The sequence below is a fragment of the Artemia sp. Qi Xiang Cuo genome, chromosome 17 (assembly GCF_049724085.1).
Source record: "Artemia sp. Qi Xiang Cuo chromosome 17, ASM4972408v1, whole genome shotgun sequence".
NCBI classification, from domain to species: Eukaryota; Metazoa; Arthropoda; class Branchiopoda; order Anostraca; family Artemiidae; genus Artemia; species Artemia sp. Qi Xiang Cuo.
The window spans coordinates 46006575-46019140 of record NC_142810.1 but is presented as its reverse complement, the minus strand read 5'-3'; the positions used below and the strand labels follow the sequence as shown (position 1 = coordinate 46019140).

The following is a 12566-nucleotide window of genomic DNA, read 5'->3' as shown; positions in this document are numbered from 1 at the left end:
TATATATATATATATATATATATATATATATATATATATATATATATATATATATATATATATATGTGTGTGTGTGTGTGTGTATATATATATATATATATATATATGTATATGTATATATATATATAGTGTGTGATGATATATATATATATATATATATATATATATATATATATATATATATATATATATATATATATATATATATATATATATATATATATATATATATATTTGTGCCCACTTATTACAAAAACGAGAAAAAAAAAGCGATGTACCAAATGAAAAAAAAAAAAAAAAAATATTTAGCGCTAAAACTTAACTCACATAATCGCGTAAACACGATCACGTAAATAGTTGAGCCAGTGGTGAATCGTATAGCTTGCTGAGAGGTTGCACGAAAGCTCAACGTTCTATGTCGATCACTTTAGCTGATGGATTGAATATTCCATGTATCTATGAGATCTGCATGTTAGAGCACCTGAGGGGAAGTCCCAGCAAAAATTGTCCGTATCGTTAATAAGTGCTCTGTTTTTTTCAACGCTCGGTGAGACATATACCAGAATATGGAAGCGACAACGGCATTGAAGAGTTTTGAAATAATAAATCGATTAAATGACCTCTTACATTTGACAGTTTTCGTATAAGCTGATGGTTTAAATCTATAGATTGATTCGGTCAAGGAGCCTCTTGTGAATCTAAGCATCTGGCCGTAAGTGATACCAAAGTATTTCAGAGACTGGGGCTGATGGATTCTAGTACTATCGAGGACGAGATTAGCATCTGCTGGATTAACGCTGTTAAAAAGAATAAATTCCGTGTTAACAATGTTGACCCGTAGTCCTATCCTTCTGTATAGGGTCAATAGGAGTGAAAATTCTCTTGTAAACCCCTTAGCGTACTGCTTAGGAGTAACAAATCGTCTGCATATGAAATAAAACTGAGATTCAAACCCTCAATAAAAACTGTTTTTCGAATGAGTCTAGTTACAGAATAAATTGCAGAATTCAACATGACGGGACATAGAGCAGACCCTTGTCGAAATCCCTTAGAAAGCACAATGGGCTCAGAAAGCTTTTGCCTAGTGATTTTTTCCATCCCAAAACAAGACGGGTTTGCGTGTGGGAGTACTATTCGTGGAGAGCTTGGACAATGTTGGGATCTACACCTGAATCTAAGAGGCAGAACATTGGTTGCGAGTAAACGATTGAGTCGAAGGCATCAACGATGTAGACGCTGATGACAAACGGTGGCTTTTTGGCCAGAGATGTATTTGTTATTAGTCTCTTTACTAGTCAATTGGCGTGTCCACAGTCCAGTTCATTCCTGAATATAAACTGTTTGTGTTCCATTGGAGCATGTAAAATAATGAGGCTACAGTACTTTCTTAAATACCTAGCTGATAACCGACGAAACCGTGATCGACCTATAGATTTTTCAAAGCAGTGGATCTTTATTCTTTTTCAGAATATTGGTTGTGTGGCCACCGTGAAAGTTAGCAGATGTGAGTCCGTGCTCGAGGCACATTTGAAACAGTAGGGCTAAATACTTATAGAGAAGTTATGTACGATGTTGTAAGTGTCTCGAAGTAATCCCATTGAGCCCTGGAGAGTTGTTCTTTTTCAGTATTTTTACAAATATTTCAACATGCGACTTCGAAATAATGACAGCTGTGTGGCCGAGTTTTGAGCTACCTGTCTGCCTTTCTAGCTTAGATCTGAAAGTGGAGTCCAGCTCATTGGGTGGTGGCGCGAACACATGCTTTTAATGGTTTACCCAACTTTCATCAGAATTAGGACTTTGCACATCAGCGTCAGCTCTGTTTGATAGGAATCGCTTCCACAGGATGTTTGGGGCATTTTTACAATCATTTGACAATGTCTCTACTTGTTCTTGTATATTCTCGACAGTACGGTCGAATTATTTTTTTGGCATACCGAAAGCACTGACAAACCACTCCAGAGCGAGTCTTGCCGCAATCCTTCCACAATTGGTACCAGAATTTGGATCTCTTCTTAGTGAACTTGACAAGTGGGCTATCCCATCCTTTTTTACGAGTGTTGGGGTACACTTTTGCCACTGGCACAGAGGCTGATTCTGCCAACCTCATCGAGAGTACGATTTCGGAGGAAAATATATTCAGAGCTATTCTGTCTTCTCTTTGACCATGAGCAAGCAGGTGGAACGGTACTTTAATTTTTAGCAAGAGTCGAGTCAAGAATATTTTTGTTCAAAGATTATTCTACTCTGTGCCAATCACTATGTGCCGTGATCTAACGGGGCATCACTTTCGGATTGATAATTGTACTAATAAACTAGTTCTAAGATGATCGCTTCAGTTGTGCTCAGAGTGCTCATCTGCTTTCATCCCCGTCGGTAGTTGGAAATTCAAAAAAAAAGTGATCGATGTTTGATGTGGCCAGGGGTGTGCTATGAACAAAATTAAAAGACTGGAATTTTACGACTGGAGTCATAGTGTCTTGCAGACACCCCCTAAGAAAAGTGAAGAAACGGTCATCGTATAAGAGCTGGCAATTAAAGTCCCCACAGATAATAATCTTTCCTGACTTGTGTTGTTCAACTAGCTCCCGAGTCTCAAACAAGCCTTCGTATATCACCTTTCTGAAAGAACATCGCGATAATTTATGTGGAAAGGACTGATACGACGATAAAACCGCTAGAGCCAGGGACTGTGATCGCTGCGAAAGAATTGCATGATTCAGTTATATGTGCAATTCAAAGCAGTCTCTGCAATGATCAAATCCCCCCTCCTCCCCCGCTTGGCCTTCCAACATCCGACTGAGCTATGGTGGATAGAGGGCTGAAAAAATAGTCCTTTCTTGGAACTTGATCAAGGACTGCTTACATAAAGAAAGTAAAACGAGCAAAAATGGGGTTTTTATAGGCCAAATGAAGATACTGAAAAAACAAAGTTAATGTTTCGAGATGAAACACGCATCTCTTCTTCATCGCTAAACAAAATGATACATAACTGAAAGCTAAAAAAAATTAAAGTACCTAATTACAACGATCTTACAACAATAGACGCTAACTATTTACCAATATCCATTATTTCCGCGAAATCCAAAAAAACAACAACTGCCATCAACGTATACTAGCGAATAACTGAACAAAGAGAAGGACACCAACTCATTCACTCGAAAAAACAAAACGAACCAGCAATTAAATAAGTTGGAGAACTAAGTAATTTGATTTCGGATTTTAATTAATGCATTTCTTGCAGGACTGCAAGGACTGCTTAGTGATCGGATATTATCAAATGTTCTGAAATGATGTTATTTCGGCTGCTAGATCACTTAATAGAGACAGTTTATGAGGAGTGTGCCCGTATGTATTTCTGCTGTAAAGGGAAATACTTGCATTCGTTGTTTACGTTTGTTTGAATTAGCCTTGAATTGTCTCTTATATAATGGGCATTGCGGACTATAGCATGATGTTTTCCACCGCAGTTAGCACACTTAATATTACGGTAAATGGGTTGTCTTTTGAATTTGTGTGATCACCAGAGCACCGAAAACACTTCGTAATATTAGAACAGTATCGTAGCAAATGGCCGAACTTTGGCATTTAAAACGGCTCAGAGGCACGGCAACGTATTTGTCCACCTTGATATGCCAATAATCAACATAAATACCGCATTTCAGTGCTTTTTCAAGAGCATCTTCGTCGTGGAATGTTTGCTTCACTGACTTGTTAGTACTAAAGTGTTTCGCTTCTTGGATCCCTTCCATTTCCAATCTTCTCGTTTGTTGCATCCTCCAGGACAAACTTAGTATATATATATATATATATATATATATATATATATATATATATATATATATATATATATATATATATATATATATATATATATATATATATATATATATATATATATATATATATATATATATATATATATATATATATATATATATATATATATATATATATATATATATATATATATATATATATATATATATATATATATATATATAATATATATATATATATATATATATATATATATATATATATATATATATATATATATATATAATATATATATATATATATATATATATATATATATATATATATATATATATATATATACAAACTATCTTTATATGTGAGTAATAATTGTGTATGTATATATTTATCCTGTTTCTCGAAAACGACTCCATACTTTTTCGGGAAAATTGGTATCTTGGGACATTGTCGCATAAAAAAAAAAACGATCTAGATACGTCAGAAGTCTGAGAAAAATCATTAAAAGCTTAAATTTGTTTTTTTAATGACGTCATATACTATGTTTTTACATCGTGTAAGTATTTCTCATGACATCGTATATGACATCATATAAATATTTTCTTATATGATGTCAAGTATAGCATAAATAAGATTGTTGAGTTTCCAACGCAACAGTTATTTATACAACATAGTGTCTGTTGAAAGGCCCGAAAAACGAAAATTTGCAGTTGCGGTTCCGGGTTGCAGCGGTAGCTAGCAACCTAGTAAGAGACGATCACGTCCAATATTAAGAAATATAAAAATCAATAACTGCTAAAAAAAGAGTCAGATCAAAACAAAAAGGACACCATTAGAGCCGCCCTATCCAAAACCCCTATATATGAAACTTTCTGTCCCTTGGCTTGAACAGCAAGGGGAATATATTGGCTTGAAATTCAAGAAAAGTGGCAGCTATTACAGCATTCTGCCTAAACGCTATCTTTTCTTTCTTTTTTCTTTCTTTTCCCACAGATAGCCTGACATTGGAAAATCGTAGAGAGTTGTTCAATGGCTCATTTTAAAGGAAATCAATGGGGTTAAAAGGCTTCTGTAATTAAAACAATTTATTTTTAAAATAGAATCAATCTTTTACGAAAACTGCATATTTCATGTTAAAGATTGATCAATGACGTCATCATGGGATCGGCATAGTTCAAATAGGCAAAGGCCATTATCATTAAGTGTGTCGGGGGATACAGGATCAATTTTACCTAGCCAAACATCTACATTATCGCGCGCTGTGGCGTTGAAGTCACCGAGAAGAACTGTTATATCGTGGGAGACATCTGGTCAGAGCAAAGTAGAAGTATTCCTTGGTTTTGTCATCGGAATCATTAATTGGGATACAGCATTGAATGATGGTTATCTTATCATATTTTTGTCCAAAGCGGGTCTTTATTAGTCTGTCTGATACAGCTTCCTGCAAGAGTAATGCCTTTCTTGCGAGGCCTGTGCCATTTCTTCTCATGCTCCCTCTGGACCAGAGTAACGAGATGTTGTTGCCTTTTTGCTCTTCTCCGTTTCCAGTAAATGTCCCAGTTGTCCAAGACAGAACAAGTTTTGATAGAAATGAGTCAGTATTATCTAGACAGCCTCGCACTGTCCGAGGTACGATGGCCTAGTTCAGGCCTTGAAAAGTTGCCAAGTGGACACAGTATCATATTCAGTGGACCAGAGTCAAGGAGAGTGCACGGAGTTGCCCTTATGATGACGAGAAAAACCAGTATATCACTTTTAAAGTGGCAGCTACTTTCATCCAGAATTCTTACCACTAGGTTTGCCAGCCACCATGCAAAACTGTCTTTGGTGTCGCTACGCACCCACAAACGAAGCAAGCGATGATGTAAAGGAAGAATTTTACAGAACCCTGCTGTCAGTTGCCAGTGATATACCTACACATGACATAGCTTGTTTTTTCAGTTATTTCAATGCAAAAATTGGTGACGACCGCGAATATTGCCCTCAGTCTGTGGGTTGCCATGGTGTCGGTAATCGGAACGAAATTGATGAGCTTCTAATCGATTTTGTTCTCTAGAATGACCTAGTTATTTTTGGGAGTTTGTTCCAACACCGTGATATCCACAAATATTCCTGGACATCTCCAGATGCCTTCACCAGAAATCAGATCGACCGCCGCCTCGTGAGTCGCAAATGGCGCACTAGCCTCGTGGACGCACGTTAACATAGAGGAGCTGATGTAGGGTCGAATCATAACATGATGATTGCCAAATTTAAAGTCAAACTGAAGAAAAATGCTAAACAAGTAGCCCACCCTATCCGAACCTACCTTTTGACTCAGATAAACTACTTCAGAGCACAGCAAAAAGAAACTTCGTAATCGAACTTTTTAATAGATTCGAATCACTTTCTGTGCTAGAAAATCCAGACCAAGAAGAACTGTGGGAGGCCACGAAAAACTCCTTACATGCGGCGGTGACAGAAATACTGGGGTTCAAGAAACACCCTAAAGACCACTGGCTCTCTGACTGAACTGGGAATCTCATAAGGGAGAGGTAGCTCATAAGACAAACCCTTCTTCAAAGCCAAAATACTAGGTCGTTAAATCTTGAAAAACGGACGCTACCATGAAGCAGACAAAGCCGTAAAGAAGAGCGGAAGGAATGACTACCGAACCCTAATTGAGAATAAAGCCAAACTTGCTGAGGAAGCAGCCATGAGAGGTGATTTTGGAGGCTATATCAGACCACAAGTGACTTTGTTGGAAAGAAGCGTATCGTCAACGGCCCAGTTCGACACCCATCTGGCGTCTCCTTACTGAACCAGTAGCAGTGAATGAGTTATGGGCATCCCACTTCGAAAGATTCCTCAATAGGCCACCACCCGATGAGCCACCTGACATTCCTGCAACGCCATCCTTCTCCCTAAACATTAGTGTTGAGCCGCTAAATGCTGTTGAGATTCAAGCAGCTGCCAAGAGATTGAAGACCGGGTACTTGTGTAGAATCCGGTAAGCATGCGAGAAGTGAAGTTACGTTAATGCTAATGAAATAAAACAAAATAGTATTAAAATATAATAGTTCAGAAACAAATTTGGGCTACATATTTGCAAATTAGGGGCGAGGGTGGGGGTAAAGCATAGCATATATTAGATACGTAACCTAACCCAACCTATGTACCTTTTATTCCTCCTAAACCCCAAAAAACTAAAGTTTAAATATAGTTCCCGGAGTGAGAAACCCTTTGTTTATACATTGTCTCATATGAAATACCAGGTATCTTCGCTATACAATTTTCGTGTGCTTACCCGATTCTACACAAGTACTAAAGACAGTGTATCAGCAGAGATGATAAAGGTAAACTACTGTGTCATGTCATTCTGAAGAGGATCCAAAATGAGCTCAAAAAGCACCTCAGGGACGAACAATATGGGTTCCAACTGAACCGAGCTTGCACAGACCTTATGTAATTTGCAAGTCCTCACTTGGCGAAGTCTCATGGATACCCTGGGTGCCTCTGGAAGTACAAGCGGATCTAAGGTCTAAGGTAAGGTTTCCAGTAAAACGAGTTTCTGTAGGACTGCTGATCGCCACCTTATTATTGTAAAGTTCTTTCAAAAGTAGGTTCTTTGTGCATTCAGAGTCAAAACATGCCAGGTGGCTATTTGAAGCCCCCTTTGGTCCGGGAGATTTAATCTGTCAGTTTTTCCAACATCTTCAGCAGAATGTGCCATAACGTACGACGGTCGGGATATTAAAAGAAAGTCTGGGTCCGAGGCTATTAGTAGCGCTTATTTTCAGGTGGAGGGCGGCTAGCCCAAACAACCCTAGGCCTGGAATCTTATTAGAGCTAGATTAACCTTGATACTGATATTCTTGGGGTGGGCTCCACTCACCGCAAAAGGTTGCATCCACCCTGATTGGGCTGTTTATTTAGGGGGGAACCCAGATTCAGAGGCACATGGTCAGCAGACAAAGTCTGCATTATCTCTTACGAACTCCATTCACCTCCACAACTCGAAAAAAGATGCCAAGTTAATGGCCTTTTAAACGTCATTCATGTGGATACGCGTAGAATGTTGGGTAGCAAAATTTAGATATCCCAAGGGGGGCCATCAGAATCTTAGAAATGCCTAAGTAGGGCATGACTTAAAATTGGTTTTGAACCACTGGTCTAGATTGTTCTTTTTCATCCGTGAATTTACATTTTTTAGGTTATTCTCTTGGATCTAGTACCATTTGGTGTTCTAGTTTGTTGATTTTGAGCAATTATTATTTAGCGCTTTGGTCCTCTAGGTATTATGAAACTGCTCAAAACGCCATCTTTGTTATTGATTAATTTTTGATTCTTTCTTATCCTTGTTGTCGCCTGTCATGTAACGACATGTTTCTTTGTTCTTTACTTTCGTTTTTGACTCGTTACAATTGTAGCTTTCGCAAGTATTCTAACCACAAATCATTGGTTCAGATATTTTTTCAATTTCCTTTTCTGTAGCTTCTTGGATTATTCTTGTCACATCTGATGGTCCTGTTTGTTAATTTTTAGCAAGTGTTAATTTACATTTTATCCTCCAGGTATTATGAAACTGCTGGATTCGACTTTTGTAAATTGACTTACTACACTTGGTATTTTATACTTAGCTATGTTTTTGTGTGATTCTGTATGCACCATGGACAGTAAAAACGCTACAACAATTTCTGAGGCAAAATGACGTATATATGCTCTTGAAACATCCTCATAAATATAGTGTCACCCAGGCGAATCGTTTTTTTTTTTCAAAATTAAGGCCCTTAACGAAATTTCTCAAAATCTTGACCTATCTAGATGGTTTTTTTCAAGCCAGAAAATGCTAGGATACTGATTTTCCAAAAAAATGGAAGTGTTTTCGAGATGAAGCAAATTGAATTTTTTATAAATTGTGTATTGAAATAAACATATATTGTATGTGCTTACGATTATCCAGGCAAAAGACAGACACCAAGGTACACAGCTCTAAAAAAAGCTTCAATAGTCATTTAAAACCCATCATCAATAGTCATTTTTAAACTCAGTCGTTCTCGATATACTGCTGAGGTGTCCTTTTGGCAACCATACTCACAATGCCTTTTTATATAGTTTTAAAGCAACATTTAGTTTTAAAGCATAATGGGTCAATTGCATAATTGTTGAGGGGGGGAGGGTTGACGTACCCAATAGCCTTAAAGACATAGTTGCATGACTGTTCTACTATGCTGAACAAAGTGGCTGTCTCAAAGCTTTGACTGGATGCGTTTTGAAAATGAATGGGCCTGGGAAAAGGGCTGCTTGTCCTCCAATCTCTTTTTACTCTTAAAAACACAATAGAACTTTTAATTTTGAATCGAATTAGCTCCTTTAAAAGTTTCAATGATATGTCTAGCTATTATAAATTGGTGCTGCCTATGATAACGCTTATATGCCCTTTTGAGCACCTGCATGCATATAGTTTTTTAGTTTAATTCGAACTCCCCTTAAACGTTCCCTAAACGTTTCGCTTTAATACCTTTAGCGTCATTAGTTACAGTAACTGTAGTGGTAGTATTAACAGTATACACACAGTGCCTTCTGGCTAGTTCAAAATATACTAAAACTTCACCTTATAGGTCTAACTAATAATATAAGCCATTCTTGAGATATTGGTTTGTCACCCATTTGACAGTCCATGTGGTCATAATTTATTTTGATTTAGTTTAACATCCGCCTACATATTCCTTAAAAGTTTCACCTTAATACGCTGAGCTTGTGTAATAGCAACAGCTGTAGTAGCAGCGATAGCAGTATGCGCACAACACCTTTGGTTTCTTCAACATCGACTTCAACACACGCTGAAAGTTTCAACTTAATGCCATCAACTGTTCCTGAAATGTTTCTGATACGTCCTCTTGACGACCTGTGTAGGCATTGTTTGTTTCGATTTAGTTTCATACAGTTTCAATGTATCCCAAATTTCTGCCTTAATACCCTTAGTTTTAATAGCAGCGGAGGTAGTTGTAGCAGTAGAATTAATAGTAGTAGCCTTATTTTTAGTGCCAGTAGCAGTAGTAGAAGTAGTAATAATGGCAACAGTAGTAGTAGTATGAGTAGTTGCAGTACCAGTAGGATGCAAAAATATTGGTTAGTTGAAAATCCCTCACAACAAGCTCTGTAAGTTTCAACTTCAGGCACTAAACTATTCCTTAGATATTGCTGCTACGCTCTTTTGACAACCTTCATACAGACGGCGTGTTGTGATTCAGATCACCTTCTCCCTCAAAATCTTTTTAAAATGTCACGTTCATACCCTTAGGCATAGTCGTGATAGTAATCACAGAAGTAGTATAGATATTAATAGTAATAGTATTATTAGTAATGGCGGTAGTACTGGTAGCAGCTGTAGTATTAACATGTTGGCTTTTCGTCAGTAGAACATCCCTCTCATCAACTCCTGGAAGTTTCAACCTAATACAATTGGCCATTGCTATGGCATTGCTGATGCGTCCTTTTGATAACCTTTATGTTCATATACTTCTTGAAAGCCTCATCTCAATGCTCTTAGTCTCACAAGTAGTTTCAATAGAATTAGTAGTCGAAATAGTAGTAGTAGTAGTAGTAGTAGTAGTAGTAGTAGTAGCAGTAGCAGTAGCAGTAGTAGTAGTAGTAGTAGTAAATTTGGCAGTTATAGTAGTATTAGCAGTAGTTTGCACATATTGCCTTTTGGTTAGACGATCTTCACATCTAAGCATTCTCTGAATGTTCCAAACTAATACCGAAGTCAATTTTTGAGCTAAGCTCTTTTAACAATGACCATGCAAATAGCGTCTTTTGATTTAGTTCAAATTTCCAGTCAATACTGTAAATGCAGTAGTGTGGTCGTAGAAGTGGCGATAGTTGAAATAGTATTGGTAGCATGCAAATATTTCCTTTTTAATCATCTCCCTTATCATTTCTTGAAAGTTACAAACTAATATACTGAGTTAGACCCCGGCGCCGCGCCGGCGGATAGACCGAACACCGCCGACAAGAGGCCCGGTAGAACTGGTTCGTTAGTTTTCGTCTCTTGTTACTTTGCATAAAAATCAGACAGATGCAATATGCAATTGTATTGCAAATATTGCAATATACACAGTTCTTCATATGTTGACAAAAAGAGTATCGTCTTTATGAAATGAGTTTTTATTGAAAGCAGGGATGCCAAAAAGATATTTATTTTTTCATTTAAAGCGGAGATGGAAAAAAATACTATCAAATTCCCTGGGAAACCATTGAAATATTTTGATAGACCCAGGGCCCCCCTTTGGGACTTGTTCATTGTCTTGGGTATTTTTCGATTTCTCATAGGCTACTTGCCTAATTTGGCTTTTGTGTGTGCTCCCTTTTAATTATTATATTCTTTGGATCTTAATGAATGCCACGGCGAATCTATTACTCAGTTTTCCAATAGTTTGAGGTATATCTGAATAATTTTGCATTTTTGTTGTTGTCTTCGTACCCCTTTACTCATACCCTCAATTTTTTTTTTCAAGGAACACTAAGCTGTTTAACGTTATTTCGCGTGTTTGTTTGAACCATATAGGGACCTAGTTAATCATTAAATAAATTATTTATTTAATGTAAAGTTAAGAGGGTATCCTAGCAAGGTGGTATCCAGAGGGGGGGGGGGGGAGGTATTACATTTAACTGATAATATCTCGAAATTTATTTTAATGAAAGCAAGGATGCAAAAAAGTTAATTTTTTTTAATTTAAAGCAGAGACGGCATCCTATCAAGGTGGTATCCAGAGGGGGGGGGGGGGGTTGGGAGCTATAATATTTAAATTATAATTCCTCGATTTTTTTTGAAAGCAGGGATGCCGATAAGTTTATTGTTTTTTTTTATTTAAAGTAGAGACGGTATCCTATCAAGATGATGGTATCCATAGGGGGGGGGGCATAGGGAGTTATTATATTTAAGTGATGGTACCTTGATATTTTTTATAATTAAAGTGGAGACGGTATTCTATCAAGGTGGTATCCAGAGGGGGGGTGGGAGCGATAGGGAGATATTATATTTAAATGAATTGTATGTCAAATTTATTTATTTTTTAAAGCAGGGATGCCAAAAAGTTAATTATTTTTTTAATTTAAAGCAGAGAAGGTACCCTATCAAGGTGCATGGTATTCAAGGGGGAGGGGGGTAGGAAAGTATTATATATAAATGATAATATCTTGCATTTTTTATTGAAAGCAAGGATGCCAAAAAGTTTTTTTTTTATTTAAAGCAGAGACGGTCTCCTGTCAAGATGGTATCCAGAGCGGGGGCATAGGGAGTTATTATATTTAATTGATAGAACTTTTATTTTTTTTTTTATTGAAAGCAAGGATGCCAAAAAGTTATTTTTTTTATTTAAAGCAAAGACGGTATCCTATCAACGTGGTTTCCAGAGGGGGGGGGGAAGGGAATTATTATGTTCAAATAATAATATCTTTAATTTTATTATTGAAAGCAGCCTCAGTCAACACAAAGTGGATAAGTTGATTTTTATTCATGACAATTATAGCCACATCCCGCAGCCAGAATAGACTTCCAAGTTTGACTGAAGGAATTTTTTTCGACCAGTTGACCGCTAGATTTTTTGTCCCTCCACACTATTTTGAAAAATACCTTTTTTTACACATACTAATATTTGGACTTCCATTAGTATACCAGCTTACCCGTCACGCGTTGCCACGATCTTAAAAGAAAGGAAATTCAATGAGAATACCAGTAGACTAGCTCGTAGCGATTTGCCAACGCCCCCGTACCAAACAGGTTTTTTCTGGTAGTCCTATTCTAC

At 37.1% G+C, this 12566-nt stretch overlaps 1 protein-coding gene across 1 annotated transcript in view; it reads left to right on the top strand.

Moving 5' to 3' along the window:
* LOC148942255 (diacylglycerol kinase epsilon-like) overlaps positions 1 to 12566 on the top strand; it is a 243418-nt gene that overhangs the window by 185832 nt on the left and 45020 nt on the right. The gene's annotated exons all lie outside the window — the stretch shown is intronic.